The 21,292-nt window shown below is 36.5% G+C and overlaps 1 protein-coding gene across 1 annotated transcript in view; it reads left to right on the forward strand.

Annotated features, from left to right (window-relative positions):
• The window catches only part of LOC102699018 (catenin alpha-3), a 545,540-nt gene that overhangs the window by 21,888 nt on the left and 502,360 nt on the right, over positions 1-21,292 (forward strand). The window lies entirely within an intron of this gene.

Genomic DNA, 21,292 nt, shown 5'->3' on the forward strand with positions numbered 1-21,292 from the left:
AAAATCTATGGTACCTTATGGGTCAAGAAGGATAACTATAATTTATACTGTAGCTCTGTGTTTAGTAGAAAGCTACAAAAGTGATTTGAAAAATTATCCTTTTTTCATGAAACAGGGACAACTAATCAAGATCTCAGAATCTAGAATTTTCTAGAATCCTGTTTATTTTTCAACATGCATTTTGGTCTAAATCTGAAACACAAAGCAGAAACGCATAATAATCCGGATACTGTAGTTAAAGTAATGTTTAAGATGCTGAAAGACTACTGGTCTCTTATATTGCTCTCGGTGTTAACCTCAGCTCTTTTGAATCCATCATTGTACAGAATACACATTACAGTATACACTTACTATATAGAGTAATATGCACAAAGAATGAGCTATCTGTTCTGTGGTTATACTTGTATAGGATGCCCAAGAAGCACAACATACAAAATTTAAGGTTTCTATCTCAGCTTAATGGGGCAGTGCAGTGGCTCTGTGGCTAAGGATCTGCACTTGTGGCTGGAAGGTTGCCAGTTCCTATCCCATGGCCGGCAGAGGAATCCTACTCTGTTGGGCCCCTGAGCAAAGCCCTTAACCCCAACTGCTCCAGGGGCGCTGTATAAATGGCTGATCCTGCGCTCTGACCCCAAGCTTCTCTCCCTGTCTGTGTGTCTCATGGAGAGCAAGTTGGGGTACGTGAAAAGACAAATTCCTAATACAAGAATTGTATATGGCCAATAAAGTGATCATCTTCTAATGCAGTGTTTTGCTTCTATATTGTGCTGTATGTTATACTGTAGGAATAGCTCATTTTGAGGAATTAACTGTAAAAAATCCATTGTAAAGACCAGTTATGAAACACAGACATATAAGAGGTGAGAAAAAAATACATATTCATGCAGTATGAACCTATTTGTATGTTGCATCTGTCAAAGACTTGTCTTTTGTATACTTAGTCTAATAAGCTTGCTTAGTTTGGGAAATTGCAAGAGGACTGGGAATACTAAACTGAACGACAATGCTGGAAAATCACAAAAGCATAGAGATTCAACAGTATAAAGAAATCACTGTGGCTTTGCTTTGTAACCCTATGCCAGTCACTGGAGGGTTTTTTTTCAGTGCATGTAATCAAAAATGTAATCGAGAATGAATTACTCATTTCTATTTAAATCTGTAGCACTGATGGCGTTAAGAATGGTTTGCTGTCCCTGCAACATTTTTCTATAAAACAGGGAAGCATTGTTTTCTTTACTGATGACCTATGGTAAAATCTTCTAGGTAATTTTGAGATAAGCATAGTTTGAACATGTATAGTTGCAAAACAAATTCTACAAGTTGTGCAGCCTTTGTTGCAGCTGTTGTTCCAAATTTGGCCACCATTTGACAGCAGGACATGTGCGCTTCCTGAACCAAGCTGTTTGACAGCTTCTGTTGAGGAATTGCCTGAAAAAGCTGACCTGCACTGGAGCCTGATACAAACCTCATTGAATGTATAGCAAGACACGCTTCTAACCACTCCCCCTGGATCCATTCCACAGCTGGTTTTCCTGAGAAAATGCTGGAAAACAACCCAGTTGGAATTGTCTTATTCTTTTAGCCCCAAATTCCTTTTCGTTTTGAGATTATGCTACTCAACATGATCATGTATCATTTCCATATCAAAAACATTTTATATTATTGTATATTTCCAATACAACAATGATGTTTTATAGTTTGCTAAGGCCATTTTGTCCATGTAACACTGTTTCATTTAGTACTTATTTTATAAGATTACAATATGTGCTTTTCTGGAGCACATCTGGTCTGGATGAGCAATCATAGGAATCTACAAGCAAACATGTCTGTTAAGACAAAGAAATCACTTGTATTGTCCTGTTTTCTGTGTAAATTACTTCATTCCCCTGAAAAGATTATAGAATAGTACAGTGCACCAAAGAGCCTTCATAACAATTTAATAGATGCTTTCAGTTGGTTTATTAAACCTCTGCTGCAGGTTTTTGAATTGAATTGTACAGTCAGTGTTTTAAATATCACACTTTTCATCAGGACATAAACTTGGCATCTGAATGTAAAACAAATTGTAATGCATGAAATATGGAGGGCATTTGCAAATAACTAAATATAGCTTCCTCCTCCTTCTGTTTTCCCTCGTCAGCCGATTAAAAGTCCTATGTGGGCTGTAGTTCAGCTGTGTTTATCACACAATAGTAGTGGATTCTATTTGCTAATTCAGTATTTGCAGAACTGTGAGATGAATGTTGTTGTTTTACATTTTTTAAGACAGGGATGAAAGCTGTTTAAAATTAAAATTAAGAGATATTATTCAAATATAAAGTTTATATTTTAGTTAATCTGAGCTGTATTACAGTGATTTATTAAATATTACAACAGTTAACTACAAACAAGAAAAAGGTTTGGAATGTTATGAAAGTACATACAGTATGTACATGTTGAGGCTCATATGAGGACTGGAGCTGTCAGATTGCTGTTTTTGCTCAGATGTCAACATGTCAAAGTTAAATTCATTCCTATTTGCCTTCTGTGTGTGAACTGGTGTTTTATACTTTTTGTAAATTAGACCATGTCAGATCAGTGCTTTAGTCGTATGATATACTGCAGTATAAAGCTAAATATTTAATGTTGAAAAGCCCTGTTTGATTTTGTGTTTGGATAACTCTTGAACTGCCTTTTATTTAAGAGAATGCTTTCTCAATTACATTTTGAAGGGTTCGGTTTGACAGCGTTATGAAAGAACTGTGTTTGAAGTTTTTGTTTTGGGAGAAATAGACAAAGATATTGCAATCTTTCTGCCAGGTAACAAAGTGGAGTATTAGCAGATAAATAGGCATTCCTTGATGCAAAATGGTTTATAAATAGAAGGTAATATACTGTGCCATGTCAAAGGTTAGCAATGTGTTTGCTTTTCTTAAATCACTTGGCTCCAAAAACATTTTCAAAGTGCTGTTCATTTGGTTATTTTCAAGAAAGAATAATGATAAAACTTGACGTTACTGTAGTTCCTTCAGAACTTTGTGAAATTGTTTGGAATCTTTTTTTTTAAAGTCTAGTCAACTATAACAATTTCCTGTTGTACTGCACTCCACTAGTAATATCACATCGGTTGAGTATTTGCCCTGTATGGGTACCTTTTTTTAGCCATTAAACATTAATAGTTTGGATATTTATTACCTTGAATGCCTATTGTATGCAATTGGAGATTCAATCTTTTATGTAGAACCTTATATAAAACCTTTGTGCACTTTTTCTCATGTAAAGACTTCTTAAAAACACTTAAGAAAGACCTGTTGTTTCTTAACATGTTGAGTATTCTTAAGAATCCTATTGATAAGTAAGACTTATTGGTATATCATTTCTTGGTTTGATTTTTTCATCTCTTTTTATGGTGCGTGCTACAGTACCTTAGCAATTGTCCTGTCAATGGGTATTACCTCAATCTTGAGTGACTATGGAAAGGGATTTGCTAATATACTTATGAATAATGTCTCTGTTGTGCTTCTAACACCTGGAACACGTCCACCCATTCTTTGCTAGTACTTTGGCTTTGCTGAGTCTAAGGTATTATATTATGTCACTAAATGTAATATATTTTAGCCATTTCCCTTTTATTATTTACTTTAGCCTTTTATGGTTTATTATTTTCTGTCTTGCATGGGCTTCTGTTGTCTATTGTTATATTTACATGCTTTATAGTACACTCCATTTCTTTAACTAGATTTTATTCTTGATCCTTCCTTCTATTAACTGAATTTTCCCCCTTTTTTAAATGGTTTAACTTTCACTTGGGTTGAGTCTGTTCTGTGTTTAAGTAGAATATTTCTAAACTTATGCCAAACTTATGGTTTTCTGATGATTTCATATCTATCCTATCCCATTCTGCTTCTCTTAACATCTACCTCATTCCTACTCCTCATTATGGTATGCATTCTGTATTCTTGAAGTTGTAAACATTTGTTTCAAACTCCTGTACAGATTCAAAGTAAACCGCAAAGCATAATACATTAGGAACACAATTCCCTAATAGTTATATTTAATTTACATTTTTTACTCTGTCTTGATTGTTTGAACACATCCACAAACTAAGGAATCAGCTGTTATCTGTGTCTAAAATTTCAAATTCATCTTTTAACATCCCTGATGGATTTACTCAATCTATGTGAGGAAAAATAAAGTCTCCAATGACTACTGCTCCCTTTCCACATATACCCTTTACATCCTCTACTGCATTGTAGACCCTTGTTTCTTTATGTAAGCTAATTCTATTATCTCTTCTCCTTAGTTTATATTACTTTAAAGAGCTTTCAGAAGCTTCTTTTAAAGATGATAGATAAAATAACATTTCTGATTTTATGTATCCACTAATGCTATATTTACCATCATTGATCTATGTTAGATATATTTGAGTGAATCCACTCACAGCCTAATTGCATACTGTCACGATCGCTAACCCCTCCTCTTAAGGGAGCTCCAGCTCTTCCTCGTTCCCTCCCATTGTTTGCACCTGATCCCTATTCCCGTTCCCCCTTAAAAGCCAGGCGCTGACGCTCATCCGGGCTCTGCATCTGATTTCCGTATCGTGCGAGTCCGGGACCTGGAAGCGCCTGGTCCCGTTAAGGTTTTAACCCCTGTTCCTGTTCATTGTCCCCTGTCCGCCGGTTCCGACCCGGCCTTCGTGGTTTTAACGTCGTGTTTTGATGGATCTCCTGGCTATGGACTTACCTTCGTGTTTTGGATACTCTATGGATTACTCTTTGGGATTGTTCGCCTCGGCCACACCTCCCCCGTGCACCAGCGCACCTTGGACACGCCCCCCTGTCTTCAACCCCGTTTTCCTGCATGACATTTCCCCAGTGTTTCCCCACTCCGTCGGACTGTGTCGTCCGCATAGGGTCCGGAAAGAACTGTTCGTTACACATACTGAAACAGTAGCTTTTATTTCATTCATTTTATTCTTTATATTCCTGGCATTTAGGTATTAGCACTTACAGTAATTAACTTGCCCTTTCATGGTTTGGTTTTCCCTTATGTTCCCTTGTTGGCTGCGATCCATTTGTACAGTATCTCATACTTTTTATAGCTACTAAAAGACAAGTTATTACCAAATGACATGATTTGTACTGCCTGAGAGAAAATAAATACCTGTACAGATATTCCCCAAGTCAAAGGTAAACTTGAATTGGAAATGAGCTCTTTCTTGTCACAACAAAGTCTGTTGTCATAAAGTATTGCCAGGAAACTGGACTTTATCATATTATGAAAGGTTACATTAGCATCCATAGACTCAGATGACACAAAGTTGAAAATGTGAAAGCCAGATATGTGAATATTTTCCCCAATGTGTATTCAATGTTTATTTTATTATCTGCTGAGTGAATTCACAGAAGAAGAGTATCTGCTTTTATTAGCTCTCTTCATATTTTTTTTACATTTGCCAGTCTATGTTTTTTTTTTATGTACAAATTGTATTGAATACCTATCATCATGTCACAATCACCTGCTACTGGTGCAACTGGTGCTTATCAGTTGCCCAGAGAATGAGATTGCCCAGAGAATGTCATAGTAGGATTTCACTGAAATTGTGATTGGCTGATTTGTTAAAACTATTATTCTCTTGCTGGACTAAAATATTTGCACTTTAATTCCAAAGGTGCCAGTAGAAACTAGTGGTTAAACAAGCTAGGATCACTTTACTTTCTAACCTTTTCCAGAACCAGCTTTATTCAGTTTTTAAAATAGGTTGCAATAGAAGAACTAAAATACTTTTTGTCTACCCCCTTGTGAATTGGAAGCAACTTTAGAGGCGCTTGACTCACTGAATTTTCAAACTGATGATTCACTTATGGATCAAAAGCATAAAAATCTAAAAACCTGGCTAGTGTCAGTGTCTTCAAGCTGAAGCCTGTTATGCTTATGACATGATTCCATATTAATTTATTTTTAAAGCAGTGAAATGTAGAAATTCTTTAAAGTATATCCTCAACTGGCCTGAGCCTACGCCTGTGCCGAACATGGAGGAAGTCACTCTGCCCAAGAACGTTTAACACTTCACATCCAAAGTTTTTTTTTATACAAAACAATGCATGTCCTTGTTGCCTTTAATCTAAAGCTGCTCACATTTTTAAAGTAATTATAAAAAACACTGAAAAGTGACCCACATGTGAAATGCTTTTTATTAATCCTAATGTTCAGCATAGAATTAAACTCATTGTTATATTCTGGAAAAAAAATAAAGTTTATGAGCTTGAATGATTGTAACTTAAAACTTCACAACCAAGGGTTTTACTAAGACAACAGGAGAACGAGTTTAGGTGCAAGAACAAGAGCAGGACTTTCTATTTAATACTTAATATTAGTATTATAGACAGGGCTAAAAATTAAAACATTTCTTTCAGCAATTCATAAATCTGTTAATAATAATTCTATTTTTTTAAAACTTTGTATACCCAGTGTGAAATGAATTAGGATTGTCCTAATAATGTACTATAGCTGTCTGGTTATTGGGGACTGATAGAGGAAAAACTCTAAGGAAGGTACGTTTTAGGAGCCATTTTCTACAATTAGTTATGCCTGTACAGGATTTCAGTACAGAATAACAAACCATCTTCATTTGATCACTTCATTTTCATTCAATATGTGAGGTCTAGTTGAACTATAAAATCTGTTCTTTGTTTTATATTGACGGATTTGCATTGTCTGTCCTCTATATACTGTATACTGTATAAACACTCTCTATCGTCAAAGATAATTTACGTTATCCATTGATTTTCTAACTGCTTTATCCAATGTGGGGTCTCAGAGAAGCTGGAACCTCTCCCAGATACTGTATACCCTGGATGGGAAGTCAATCCATTGCAGGGCACACACAGACACAAAGACAGACATATTCAAACTAGGGTTAATTTTCTCAGAAGCCTATTATGCTGCCTGCTTGGCTTTGGACTGTGGGAGGAAACTGGAACACCTGGAGGAAACCTATGAGAACACAAAGAGGACATACAGTACAAACTCCACACAGATCACACGCCAGAATTGAACCCAGGCCCCCAGTGCTGTATGGCAACAACACTAACCATTGCACCAACATGACTAATTCATATTATGTAGATAAGAATTAATAAATGTATACATTGCCTCACTAGTTGTCAGATACAATTTTTAAAAAAAAAACATTTACAGGTTTGAAAAAACATATCTGGAAACATAATAAGACCCCGAGAATGTACATTCTGCTACTTTACTAAATCCTTGTCTAATCTAATCTATTACAATCTATATTAATTCTTCAAGTACTTTGTTTCTGATTTTATGTATTATATTCACTCAACAAACATTAAGAGCTCCCTTGACATTCGGCACCTCTAAGTAGCAGGAACATCTTGAACAGAATGGGACATATATAAAGTGTTTTTATAATATTTGAACTCGAACACTGCCCCATTTTTGTTCAAAGGTTTGCCTTTGTTCTGTAATCTAGGTGATTGTGTATAGGATTGAATTGTGCATTCCATGGATCCCACTAGTTTTCAATAGGACTGAGATCTAGCATTTTGTTTTGCCAGGAAAGGCAGTGAAAGCCTACACTGTGTTCTCTTTCTTTGTACACATCGCTTGCTGTTGAAAGAGTCTATTTGATATGGGGTTCTTAATGTTTAGGTCTGTATAACTGTTATATCTCCTTTTCTTTAATTAATCAGTATTCCTACTAGCAAACACTATTTACTCCACATGCGTATGCAAGAAATTTGATAATGCTTCTATACTCTTTGAGTTCCTAAACAGCACATTCAGATGTTTTTGAAGTGCATGAGGGAAGCATACTGCATTGTGCATGTGCATTTTTGTCCATTGAAAAAGCAAGTACAGTATCTTATATACTTGTACTTAGCCCTGTCATTTCCTCTAAATAGGTTTAGAGAACCCAAAAGTTATTCATTCTGAATGTAAATGTGTAAATTGGATAACAGTCTAACAATCAGAAGTACAGTATTTCAGGTGGGTAGCTGCGTCAGCATGCGTAGGCTGCAAAGGAACAAGTAAAGGCAGTAAACAAGGGTAATGCAGCAGGAGAACAAAGGCTGGGAGAGAGGAGGAGTGAGAGGCGTGAGCAGGGTACAGAAAAAGAGGCCAATCAAGAGGTGTGAAATGAAATTTCCAATGAATGGAGAAAATTTAGATGAAGAGTAGTCTGTCGTTAAGAGAAGGGGGAAGGTGTGATCCTAGCTGCAGGATAATTTTGGTTTCGGTAGTCTTTCTGATGTATGAGTTCAGAAAACTGTCTTTGAGAACACAGATGGAGAGATTAGAGTGGTCATGGCAATCAGAGGTGAAATGAGAAACAATGGGCTTGGAGAAATCTTTAATCTTCACAGCCCTTACATGTTCTCTGAAGCGGTCTCCGAGTCTCCTTCCTATTTCTCCAATGTAGATGGCTGGGCATTTACTGCAAGAGATACAGTAAATAAGGTTGCTGGATGTACAAGAGGGGCCTTGTCCTGAGGGGCCTTGAATGAGTGTGGTGTTAGATGTGTACTTGCAGGTCATACAGCGAGCTCTGTTGCAAGGGAAAGTGCCTGGTGTGGATGATTGCTGAGGGCGGTCAAGGAAGCTGTGAGCAAGAAGGTTGTGCAGATTAGGTGATCGGCGATATGAGATGATGGGGCGGTCAGAAAAGAGGGCCCCAATGGAGGGATCATCCTGTAGGATGGAAAAGTTGTCGCTAATAGTCCTGGGGATAGGAAGTGTGTTGGGGTGGTAGGGAAGCACCAAAGGAATGCGGTTATTACGGCGGGAGTTCCTGATTGAGTTGATGGTCCAAGGGGTGTTTTTGGCTCGGGCAAGGGCCTTGTCATTAACACTGCTGGGGTATCCTCTGTTGATGAAAAAGGAGTACATTTTGAGGGCTTGGTTCAGGAAGTGTTCTTCTACCTAGCCAACAAAAATATTGGCATAGCTGGGTCCCATTCTGGTGCCCATGGCAACTCCACTCACCTGTTGGTAAAAAAGGTTATTGAAAGAGAATGCATCCAGTGTGAGGACCAATTCTGCAAGGTGTGAATTAGTGAGTGGGTGGATTAAGCACTGTGCGTTTGTCCAGTGTGTGCTCGAGGGCTGTAAGGTTGTCATTATGGGGAATGACGGTGTAAAGAGATGTGATGTCCATGGTAAAAATGTAGCATTTGGTGCCATGAAATTGGAAATCATTAAAAAGTTGGAGCGCGTGGTTGGTGTCCTTGATGTATGAGGGAAGACCTTCAACCAGCGGTCTCATGAGGCTGTCGAGAAAGGCTGAGATGTAAGTAGTCGGACAGTTCTATGCTGATACGATGGGGCGTCCAGGGGTGTCTGGTTTGTGGATTTTGGGGAGGAGGTAAAATTGAGATACCTGCGGATGTTCAATGATGAGCTGGTTTGCCTCCTGAGGGAGCTCGTTACTGCTGATAAGAAGGTTTTTGGGATCTCGCTTGGATTCCTTGGATCTCGCTTTTGGATTTCACTTGAGTGTTTCTTATGGCCATGGAGAAAGCCAGGACTTTCTGTCTATGAGCTCTGCTATGTTTTTGATTACTCCTCTCTATTGTGATTTTTATACTTCTTGTTCGGATGGCATTTCCCTGTAAGTCTGCCAGCTACCTTTTTTTCTGGTCTTCAGCTTCACTTGTGCACTAGGGTTTTTTCAATTGTCACCGGTTATTATTCTCCTTCAGGTGAGCTGTACCTTTACAGTGTCAAAATACAGTAAATACTATTTTGTACCATTAGTAGTTGCATTACACTGTACAAATTGCAAATTGCATTGCATTGTGCATTGTTTCATACTAAATGCCGATGTTAGTGTATTTACACTGCTATTTCAGAGCTCTTAGAAAGCAGTGTTAATGAAATCTCAGAAGGAATACTTGGACATACATTTTTAATACAGCAAGTGTCATTTCCAATCACCTTTACTTAAACTTAATTATTTATTCCAGAGAAGCTATAAGTCCTGAATAATGGATCACTTCAAGTTTCTAACAGTGCACATACCAGTGTTACTATAGCAATACTGTGAAGATGCAGACCAATATTAGACATTTTATTTTTATATCAGAAGATGGATGCAGTTCTCATTAATATAAAAACTTTTGATAATTCAGCCTTGGTTTATCCTTGGCGTAAGTAAATGTAGAGTAATAAGAGTGGCAAATTAACCAAACCATTCATTGAAAACAGAACTATCAATAACCTAAACTAATTTTCACTAAAACAAAAGGTGCACTGTAACTCATGATAACAAAAATGTCAATAATATAGTGTCTTGCAAAATTATTTGATGTCACATTTTTTGTGTAATTATAAAATGACGCATGCACATCTTTTAAACTTAAAATGTCAAAACCCAAATGCTAAAACTGAACAACTCTATGGATAAGTTGCCATATGGATAGGATACAATAATTGTCAGCAAAACTAAAATATATTGATAGCATAAGTATTGAAGCCCATGATCTGTGATGATTTGACTGGACCACTTAATGACATTCACTTTCTTATTCTTATGCCACACCAGTGTAGTTCTGGCCTTGTGTTTTGGGTCATTGTCTTGCTGAAAGATTCAGTTTTGTTCTGGATCTAATTTTACACATTTTCCTCAAAGATTTGCCAGTACTTTACTCCATACTTCAGTCTTGACAAGCTTCCCAGTCCATGCTGACAAGTAGAAAAATTATAAAGTAATGCTGCTCACCATGCTTGACAGTAGAGATTCTGTTGATTTAGTGATGTTGGGTGTGCATCAGACATAATGCTTTGCATTTAGCCGGAAGCCTTCCAGTTTTGTTTTGTTTGAGAACAAATCCGTTTGCAATTTGTTTTTTTCTTTCAAGTTATCTGTTTACTTCTTTTTTTGTATTTGAATGTGTACACAATTTGAATTGTGTACATAATAAAATTGATTGCTGCTTTAAAGTGACATGACTGCAAGGCTTAAAGGGACCGTTTATTAAATCTCTGCAACAAAATTGATTCATTGATGTTATAGAAAAAATTAAAGAATTTCGAATTAAGCACAAAATTCTAAACTGTGTGAAAGTAATGTAAGTCGCTGTGTTCTTGCAAACTCGCATTTGATTTGCCACGAATTGCAGCGTGATTCGTCCCTTCCTGCTCATTTGTCACCATAATGACTAATATAATGCGATGTATCAGTGAATAAATTCAGGTTGTGCAGCAGACATTTTGCTTTTTCCCAAATTACCCACATGCTCAGTTAACAAATCAGTAGTATTTGTTGGCAAAACGATCTCGAAATCGAAAGCAATATGTCTGTTGGGTTAAAGGAGATGTACCTGGAAATTGTGTCTATTTTGTGATGTACTGTAAATTGGAGGTTTTACAAATTACTGTGTACATTTTCCTTTTATTGTGGTTTGAAATGCATTCATCAATGCTGGTACATTCTAAACCAGAAATATACAAAAGTGTTGCAGTTCCCCTTTAAAGATTCTGAATAATTTAGCAAAGCGCTGTACCTTGTTAAAATACTGAATAAAAATGAAGATAGAACAACAATGATAAAATGTAAAAATAAGTAATATTTACAATGATCCTGCAATTGCTTTTAGTTGGAAGCATCAGATTTGCATGGTTTGTAAATTTCTCCACTGTTCCTATTAAATCCTTCTGTAATTTTAGTTCAGTTTGAAGTTTCAGATAGTACTGCAGTGTTTCTTTCTAGGTGTAGTGGTATGTTATCTTGATGCGGTGGCAGGTGGTTAATGGCAGCTGGGTTTCGTTGGAGACATACTGCTGCCATGCTTTGTTGGGGTAATTTGTCATCTCTCTAGCTCTCTAACGAACAGGAACCTGTGGTGGGGACTCATTTGCTCCACAGCTGACTAATGACTGCTCCATGCTGTAAACAGTCAAGAATATTAATAAACAAATAAATAAAACGAGTAGCAAATGGGTAAACAAAGCCAGAATATAAAATTTAGTTGAAACAGACCCTGGAAATTCCACATTATAAGGTTTTACCTGACATGGCTGAGAAACATTATGAGTTCTGCAGCTGCACTAACTACCACCCATGGAGATTTGTCATCTTATTTACAAGGGCATCCTGGGGGCATCACAGCAGAAAGAGAAATCACACCATTCAATCAAGGTAGTAGACACACAGTGTACAAACACAGCCACTTTACCCAACAGGATATTTCAACTGAGCCTCAAAAAGATAAAATTGCAGTGGCCCTGGTGACATGAATATGCATTTTCTCCCCACCATAAAGTACTGTAGGCACTGCTTTGAAAAACAGATAAAAGCTAAGACAATGATTTTAAAATAGCCAATATAAAATTGACACTCAGCAATGCATTTTCACTACATGTTATGTAGGCCTTACTTATCTTATATACAAGAATATTTGATAGCAAAAGATGGAAGGACATTTTCATGGCTGGCAAGCCTTTTGTAGATTTGGATAGCAGCACCATCATATTTTACAGTTATTGAATGTAATATATTAACATTAATTTTGTACCATTATAAGCAATCTTCAAAAAACATTAGCAGATGTTTTGATTTCAGGCAAAATTACTTGTCTTAAGAAATAATATAAATGTTTGCTATTGAGAGGAGCACATTTTATTTAGTTTTGCCTCTCTATTTAATTTGCATTGATATACTAGAGTTTTGTACATGGATGGTATGATACTATACTATACCTTATTGAATGAATGTATCTTCTCCAGATTTAGCATAATATTTTTCTAAACGGTGGAATAAGGGAGAAAATTGAAAAAAAAAAAGATTAAACTGATCACTAGTAAATGAACAAATGTTGAAATGGAATGATATACATCATAAAGTTATTAAAACTAATAGTTAAGCATGGTGCGTTTGCCCTACTACAACAGTCAAAAAACACATTTTAATCAGCATTGATAAAATGGAATAGAGGTGCATCATTCTGTTCCCATTCATTTTCCCATTTTGTCTACCCCCTTTATTACAATTTTCAGAAAAGACTGACAAATCCGCTAGCAAGTACATTATATTTCTCCTCCCTCTTTTGGAGTGTACAGAGGTTTAATAATTCAATAAGATTAATTCCTAAGTAGCATTTCTTGTAAAACAGTATTGTATCTTAAGAAAGCAGCACCTGGATTGGTTGAGTGTGGAGGAAACAGAACAATGTAACTCACAGTTAGATATTTATACAGAAGCTAATGGACATGCTTTTTCCCATTATTTGTCATTAAGAGCTTCCAAGCATGGAGTCAGCCAGTGTGGGGCATAGTGTGTTCTAATGAAGAATTTTGGAGAGGCAGGTTATTTCAGTGAAAAAGTGAAAAAATATTTCACTTTAGACAGATTGTTTCCTTTCTCAGTTAACCTTGCATAGAGTTCAAACAGTTGATTATAACAATAATGTCCTCTTATATACTTCTTTAGCTGTGTCCGCTTCACTATGAAGATATCATAAGCATGATCCATTTACAATTTAGAGAATATTTGAGATGGATTCCTAGATGCAATATTGTAAACAAATATAGGAAAGTTAGAAGTTGCATTTTATTGTGGAAAGACCAACTGTATTTTTACTTTTTATGTAATTTTGCACTCTAGGTACAGTATGTGCTGAACTTGGTGCTTTAAAATAAGTTTCTTTGTCATTTGGATGTAGATTTACATGACTTACTATTAACAACATTGAAGCTTTGTTTCATTTAAATATACAGTATATAATGTGGTAAATTACAATTAAAACTATTTTGTTTACTTTTTATTCTAAATATTGACATAGAAATGTAGTGAGAACATCTGTGTTTCTATTAGTGCTCTATTTTCTTAGAGTGGAAATTGCTCAATAATGTTTCAAAGTTCAGAAAAGCTTAGTACAAGAACTTAGTAAATGAACGTCTAAGGTGAAACAACTGTGGCAAGTAAGAAATGACCTGAACAAAATGTTATGATGATATACAGAACCTGTCTTTAATTGTTGTGTACACATTTTTGAAAAAATCCTCTCAAGTGAAGGAAACAAGTAATAAGGAAGAATTATTACTTATTATTACATTATACTTATTATTACACTCTAGAGTTCTAAATGAAGAAAATGAAGAAAAAACTATATAGAAAGGTGATGTGCATTAGGAATCATATTTCTGTTATTAAACTGGTTCATCTCATAATAAAGAAACAACCATTGTTATGTTATGAGGTGACAACTTTATATGTCTGATAAAATCAAGAAATGTATTATTATGATCATAATGATTTTCCTGAATCTTTGCATTTTGGTTTCTACCCTACTTCTGCTTCTCTGTTTTTTTCTCAAACTTGGAATTAACTTCTATAAAGGTTTCTGCTGTAGCAGTTACTTGTCACAAGAGCTCTGATGTATTAAATGACTTCCTACTGCCTTAATTCTGTAAAACATTCTGAATAAAAAACTTTGCCTTTCATACCCACAAGTTTGCAAATATTAGATGTTCCAACAAAGCCAAACTGCTTGCCCTTTGCTATGGTTTTTATTGCTTTAATTAAGGCATTAGCTGCACACGTTCCATGTGAAAGATATACAGTATTTTTTCAGAAAATAAATTATTAACATATCAGATTTCATTATGGAGAAATACAGTATATAATGTTTAATAACAAAGTTTGGATTGATTTCACTGACAGAGAGAATGTTACATAAAGTGTAAATTGCATCTCGAACGGCCTGTTACAATTAAGGTCACCAGCTTCACAGTATTATAGGCTTCTGGGAAATAGGAAACAAAGCAACACTTTGGCTGAGGGTGTCTGAAAAAACAATTAATTTAGGTGTCAATATAAAAAACGTTTTTATCTTCTGTAATATGCTTTCCTTAGTTCTTGGATTTTCCTGTTTTCTTTTTGAATTATTCCCAAAATGGGCATTTAGAGATAGAATTAGTCTAATTTTTCTGGATATGCAGTAGTCATATTTATAGGGCTAAAATTAGTTGCAACATTTAAGGAATTCAATGCTTTTGTTTTACATTTTATATTTTTATACAATATAAACATGAAGGCTTACATTTCTGAACAGTTGTTGTGGAAACGTCAAAACTTAGACTAAGTTCATTTTTTGTGTTTTTGCACTAATTTTAATTGATCATAAAACTACTGTATAAACACTTAGTAGTGAAAGTTCAACATAATATTGAACTAGAAAGCTGTTACACCAGGGCAGCCTGTGGATATGCTGGGAGACGTCTAGGAATCATGGTTATCCCCTGGCTCTAAAGATACGGTCTGTTTGCCTTTTTGTCCTCTTTTCCCCTACCAATTAGGCACCCAATAATTCAGCTTTTCATCTCCTATTTAATCCTGAAATGCCACTGAGCCAGTGCTCTGCCATTTATCTTTCAGAGGCAGTACCACAGTGTACTATTCAGTGTGCTCTGACCACACTCCCCTCTGGATGCAACAGACGGTTACATACTGTATACCGGCAGTCAGTTCCCGTACGAGCCATATGCAGTTTCTAAAGCCTCGCTGGTCTGCTACAAACCAACAGCCAGTTTCCACACCAGACTACTGTGATCTCTTCAGTCTCACTACCTTGCTGTGGTTTCTATAGCTTCACCAGCTCTGCCGCAACTTTAATAGCTTCACCGGCCTGCTTTAAGTTGGCAGCCCATCTCCCAGAGGGAGACTTTAGAAGAGTTTTGGAAAGAAACTTAGTTTTGAAGTAATAAGCTTAATAGCTCCCCTGTGCTTTAGAGAGAGATTGAAGAACTGTATTGACACCTCAGAAGAAGAGCTTAGTTTCTGTGGTTTCGGTGTTGATTGTCCCTGAACTTTAAATAACATGTTTTTCACCTTATTGTTGCATCTCTTTGTCTGTTTTAAATCAGCACAAGTATATCAGAAAAAAACTTAGACTAGTTTTGTTCCCCTATGCCATTATAGGGGGACTGAGTGACATCACAAAAAAGAATGTATTATATTTGGGAAACCAAAGCAGCACAAGCACTATTTTTAATGGAAAAGCACAAATTAATGTATTGAGTGTCGTTGTTTGTTTGTGTGTGTGTTGGGGGGCATTTTTGTTTGAGCTGTCCATTTTATCTAGACCTGCATACTTAAAAATCAGCGATCCAAAAAGAGCTGTAATCATAGCCGGCCCAGGGACACCAAATATGTAATGTTGCCATAGCCAAAATGTAAATGTAGTGGCTCTCTGAAGGCACCAGTTCTGTAGGGTTTGGGCATTTACTGGAACAATTATTAATTGTAGCAGTAAATCACAAAGTTGATTCTTTTGATGGCTTTAGAATCCAACCATGCGACACAACTCAAACAACGCACACACACAGGTACTAATACACGAGGATACATTTATTAATACATAAAATATGCATATAAACCTAACAGATCTTATCGAGAGGGTTATCAGAATACAAAAGATATATATTCAATCAGTTACAAAGTTACATATATCAAAAGGACATACGTTCAGTATATCATTCATTTAGACTGTTTCGTAAATGAACTTGGTTATAACTTCTACATTAGATACTCAAAACAAGTACATAAGTCTTAGGAATTAAATTGATATCAACTGGTTGGGATAACAATTGAATTCTCGAGCAGTAATGCAGTGAAGTTGAATACTCATCCAAGATCTCCTGCGGGCTCAAAGAAACAGTTGCAGGCTTGTTGCTGTCCAATCCGAGCTCTCTGGCTCCGTGCCAGGCTGTGCTGTGTGGTTTGCGATGGTGCGCTGCAGATGCTCACTGACTGGCTAGTTAGTGTTGGCTTTAACTAGCAAAGTTTGTGGACAGGGGAAAAGATGACTGTGAGTCCCAGCAAGTCAGGAAGAGGACCGGTTCGTTCCTGATGAAGAGCTAGTTCTGAATAGTGATTCAGCTGTCCACAGTTCCGACCTGTTCACGAGGCCTGCTGCTGGTGCTAACCTCGGGTGGATCCTCGGGTTACTCTCTGGCAACCTCCGCTCTAGACTCTTAGAACAAAGGAAACTTCTGGCACTAGGACACACTGGCCGTTTCGTGGTTGTCCGGCCTGAGTCTCAGGATGGTCAGGAGGCGCGCTGCGAGAATGTCCTGCCCTTGGGAGCCTTCTGCTCCTGGGCCGTCCTGCCCTGGAATTCTCCTTTGAATTCCCTTTAGAAAAGTCCACAGAATTCTCCTGAATCTTACTGAATCTCCCTTCTGAATCTCTCAGGCTCTCTGTTTTGCCTGTTTTTACCTGGAGGAACTTCAGCTCGTTGATTGGCTGAAAGTTCCATGGGCATCAGAGTCCCACGTGGGTTACTCGGCCCTACCAGTCCCTGATTGGTTGATCAAGGTGAGATATGAGTCACTTACTCCTGACACTTAGTAATGCAGTCCAGATGTCCATCTGGCACTCCCTAGACAGATAGGCGCCAATGGATGACCATTGATCATGATAGCCAGGCTTAGCTAAGTGCATCCCCCTTTGGGAGCTGTCCTTTATCAAAGGAACCTTAAATCAGCCTGCATGAATAGTTTCTCTGTGGCTGCACCACAGAGATGAACAGAGAGATGAGGCCTAATTTGAGAAAGCTCAGAAACACTTAATTCTTTCTTATTAATAAGCCTCACCGCTACAGAGCTAATGAATACTTATACCCATAGTTTGTTGCAAAGTTTGTATGCTCATGACCACCATGTCCCTAGAGGGTGTTCCTTTAATAATACCAAATAACTATTTTGCAATACATGATTAGACAATTGTACATGTATTTGCAACTTTTTGTTGTTCAGTGTGGTGATGACATAATAACTAAGCAGAAAATGTCAAAACTAAAAATAAACATTTTAAAGTAAATTACAAATACTCAACACATACACTTTTGCTACTCTGTACAGATATTTACTGATCTATAAGAATCAAAGGCCTAACTTCAATAGACATGGAAACATACTGTAGAACTCTACCTGGCACCTGAGGCACAAATACTGCATAAGGGAAAAAGAGGGAACCTAAAATATGTGTTACGAAAAACATTCTACTCAGAGCCTAAATCTTTCTCTAAAATGGATGCAAAATAAATGTGAACATATTTTTCTATTAAAATCAAGCATTACTAACCATTACAGAAATGGTGTTATGGCTTCCTGGTGAACATCAGGAAATCAGTATTTCTAGAAATAGTGCCATTACAATAATTGTAGCAGTTACACTATAGCTTTAGATTAAAATATTTTGCTTATATCATCTAGTATTACAGAGGACTAGGATCACTCAATTCTGTAGTCTTGGGGTTCCCAAATCAAGATTCTTTAATAGTGCAAGTGACTTTGGTCTCAGTGACAGAAAGAAGACAAAGCATTCAAAGCCACAAGGTTTATTTTCAACAGTGCTGTAAATGTATTTACAGAGAATTTGTAAATAACGCTGAAACCTAACAGATGTACAAATAGCATCTCTTAACTTACAGCAAAAATGTTTTTCGATATGAGTGAGATGGATAATAGTCCACCAGACGTACAATAAAATCCACTGGAAAAACACATACTGGTGAGCTAAAATATAGACAAAAGAGAACAAACAGCTCAGATTTGCAGGGAAGGCAGCCTTACTTGGGTTACACAAGGAGCACTTTGCAGAGAGTGAGCACAAAAAACATTCTTTAACATTAACTCAGCCTTACTCCTTATAAAGCCCAAACCAGTCCACAAAAACATATTTTCGTCTTCTTGTTCCACTCACCTGAAATCCATTAAGCAAAAGAAGCTTGACCCAGGAAAAGCAAAAAGAAGGGAGCTTGCTCTAAGACCTGCACAGTCTGTGCAAAGATAGCTGTCTGCTTGTTGTGCAGCTGTTTCCCTGTTCTTTCTGTGACTGCTTCTTTCTTTTTAAGGTTCTCTCACTGTCCTAATGAAATCAACACAGTGGGAAGCAATCTTTATGAATGGAATTACACTATCTTTGCCTCCAGGCTCATTAATTGCTATAGAGGCAGGGGTGTGGACCAGACCTAAAACAGAGCAACAGAAAACAAAAGAGAAAGTAAAGGCAAAACAGTACACCATCACACTTGACAATTAACATACAATAATAGTGCTATGAGGACCATCAGTTTACAGAGAAGTGTACTGTATTCATGTGTTTATACCTGTTATACTGTTTTTTTATTCCTTCTCTACCCTCTTTTATTCCCCTGTTTCTGTATGCTTGTTTTTGTATTTTTTTATTTTTTCTGTTTATCATTTAAGATGGCTGATTTAATTTCAGTGTTAACAATTCTTTAGCCACTTGGATCTTGGAATCCCCCCTTCATGTCACACACCAATATTTACTTGTTTGCATTCTTCTTTGTGGTGCAATGCACTTGTGCTGCATTCCATACAAGATCCTAGACCACATTTTCCCAGTCTGGTGAATTTTCAAGTTAGACCTTGTGAATCAGGCTGCCTGAAAATGCATTTGTGGTTACTGGCCATGGTATCTCGAACAGAATACTGCTTAAAGCAATCAGAAATGTGACCTTAGTTTCTGCAATGGCTGATTCTGAGTTTTTCTAACATGCTATTCCTCAGGGGACAAAAGCAAGAAATAAGCATACCTATTTTGTCAAAACCCTTTTAGCTACTATAGATCATGCATAGAGTACGGAAATTCCCAGGTTGCAATATGCTGCTTATGGTGTTGTAAGACTTAAATCCCAACCTGGCTATTATCCTCTAAAAGTTTCCTTTTAAAGACCCTTTCTGCATCCAGCGTTTGTGAGTGTTTGTACTGTATCTGTCGATTTGCCTACCTGTTTATTTACTGTATGTGCATAAAAGGTGTCCTTTTACTGTATGTCCCAGGAGCTTAGTCTTTGGAGCTTTGTGGAATGCATTTCTGAAACTGCCATGGTATTTTTAATTTAGATCTGTGTATGTCCTGTCTGCAATTAAAATACAGAGTATAAAGTAATTCAGCAAAAACAGGTTTCAAGTCAGACAGAACCTTTTTAGAATAGTGCAGGAAATGATATAGTTGAAACCAATTAGGATTTCAAACTATAATGGTTTTTAAATGTTCTTTTACATTTTCATTTTAATTATTTCTATATCTAATTTTTTTACTAGAGTATTGATGAATTCCTGTATCATGAAATCATTTATGAAAAATCTGAATTTCTGAAAAGAGTTTAACCTGTTACATAACAGAGGATGAATTTGCAGTGATTCCTAAGAGATGACATTATTTGTACAGGGGTAATGACATAATCATGAAGAAAACTGTTTAAAAAAGATAAAAAAATATCCCTTAGTTTTAGGACCACATTAACCTAAAAAGGATTGCTGTTAATACCTGACTGACTGGTATACAGTACCTGTATATTTTGTAGATTTTTCTTTATGAGCTCATCTTTCGAACAAGAGATACATAAGAATATCAATGCAAATTATTTTGATTATAGCTTGATACATTCTTTGGCTAAACTATTGCCAAACAGTACTTATTAAGATTTCCAAGAAAAATGTTCTAAATGATCACTGAAGCAGTTATAGATGTGGCAGTGCAATATACTATAACATGGTAGTTGGCAGTGGTGGGTGGGATGGTTATAAATCAAAATTAACTACAACAGGTATGGTATGAGGCTGCCAATATCGACCTTTCCCATTTTCAAAACCTCTCTCACAAAGCAAGTGTATCTACAATTATTATGATGTTTGATACTTCTTGAATTTACTTATTGAATTACAATATGTTTATGCATCAAGGGGGATACATTTTACACACCCTGTTATTGTCACCTTTGCCCCTTATGTCTATTTTATTGTTGCTGAGGAGTTAGGTCCATAATAAAAAAATATATTGGAGGTGCAGTATAAGAGTAATAATTTCTATTGAATGCAATGCTCAACAATCATATGGTGACTCTTTGATTATTAAGTTGTATTATCTGCCACACATTAGGTGTCAGTGTTCACCTGATGCAATGGAAATAAGATCCATGTGCTCCATGTATTTGATTTGTGCTTAGCAAAAGATTAAAATTGAATGTGTTCGGCCTTGTGGACAAATATTAGCACATGTGTTTGCAAACAATGACACAGTCAAGTAAATGATGACATTCTTAGACACTAAGATTGAAAATAATATAGTTAATATGGACAACACTAAAATCATGTGCAGTGTTTTTTTTCTTTCAGTCTCCGTATTATGTCAAAGGTACAGTACACAAGTGATGGTACACAGAGTCTGGTGCTGTTACAAGTAGACAAATTAAAAGTAGATCTGAGTCTGGTCAAGTTTAAATTTTAAGTCTGAGTTTCTTTAAGGTGTTTAGTG

This window comes from Lepisosteus oculatus, chromosome 4, assembly GCF_040954835.1.
Source record: "Lepisosteus oculatus isolate fLepOcu1 chromosome 4, fLepOcu1.hap2, whole genome shotgun sequence".
NCBI lineage: Eukaryota > Metazoa > Chordata > Actinopteri > Semionotiformes > Lepisosteidae > Lepisosteus > Lepisosteus oculatus.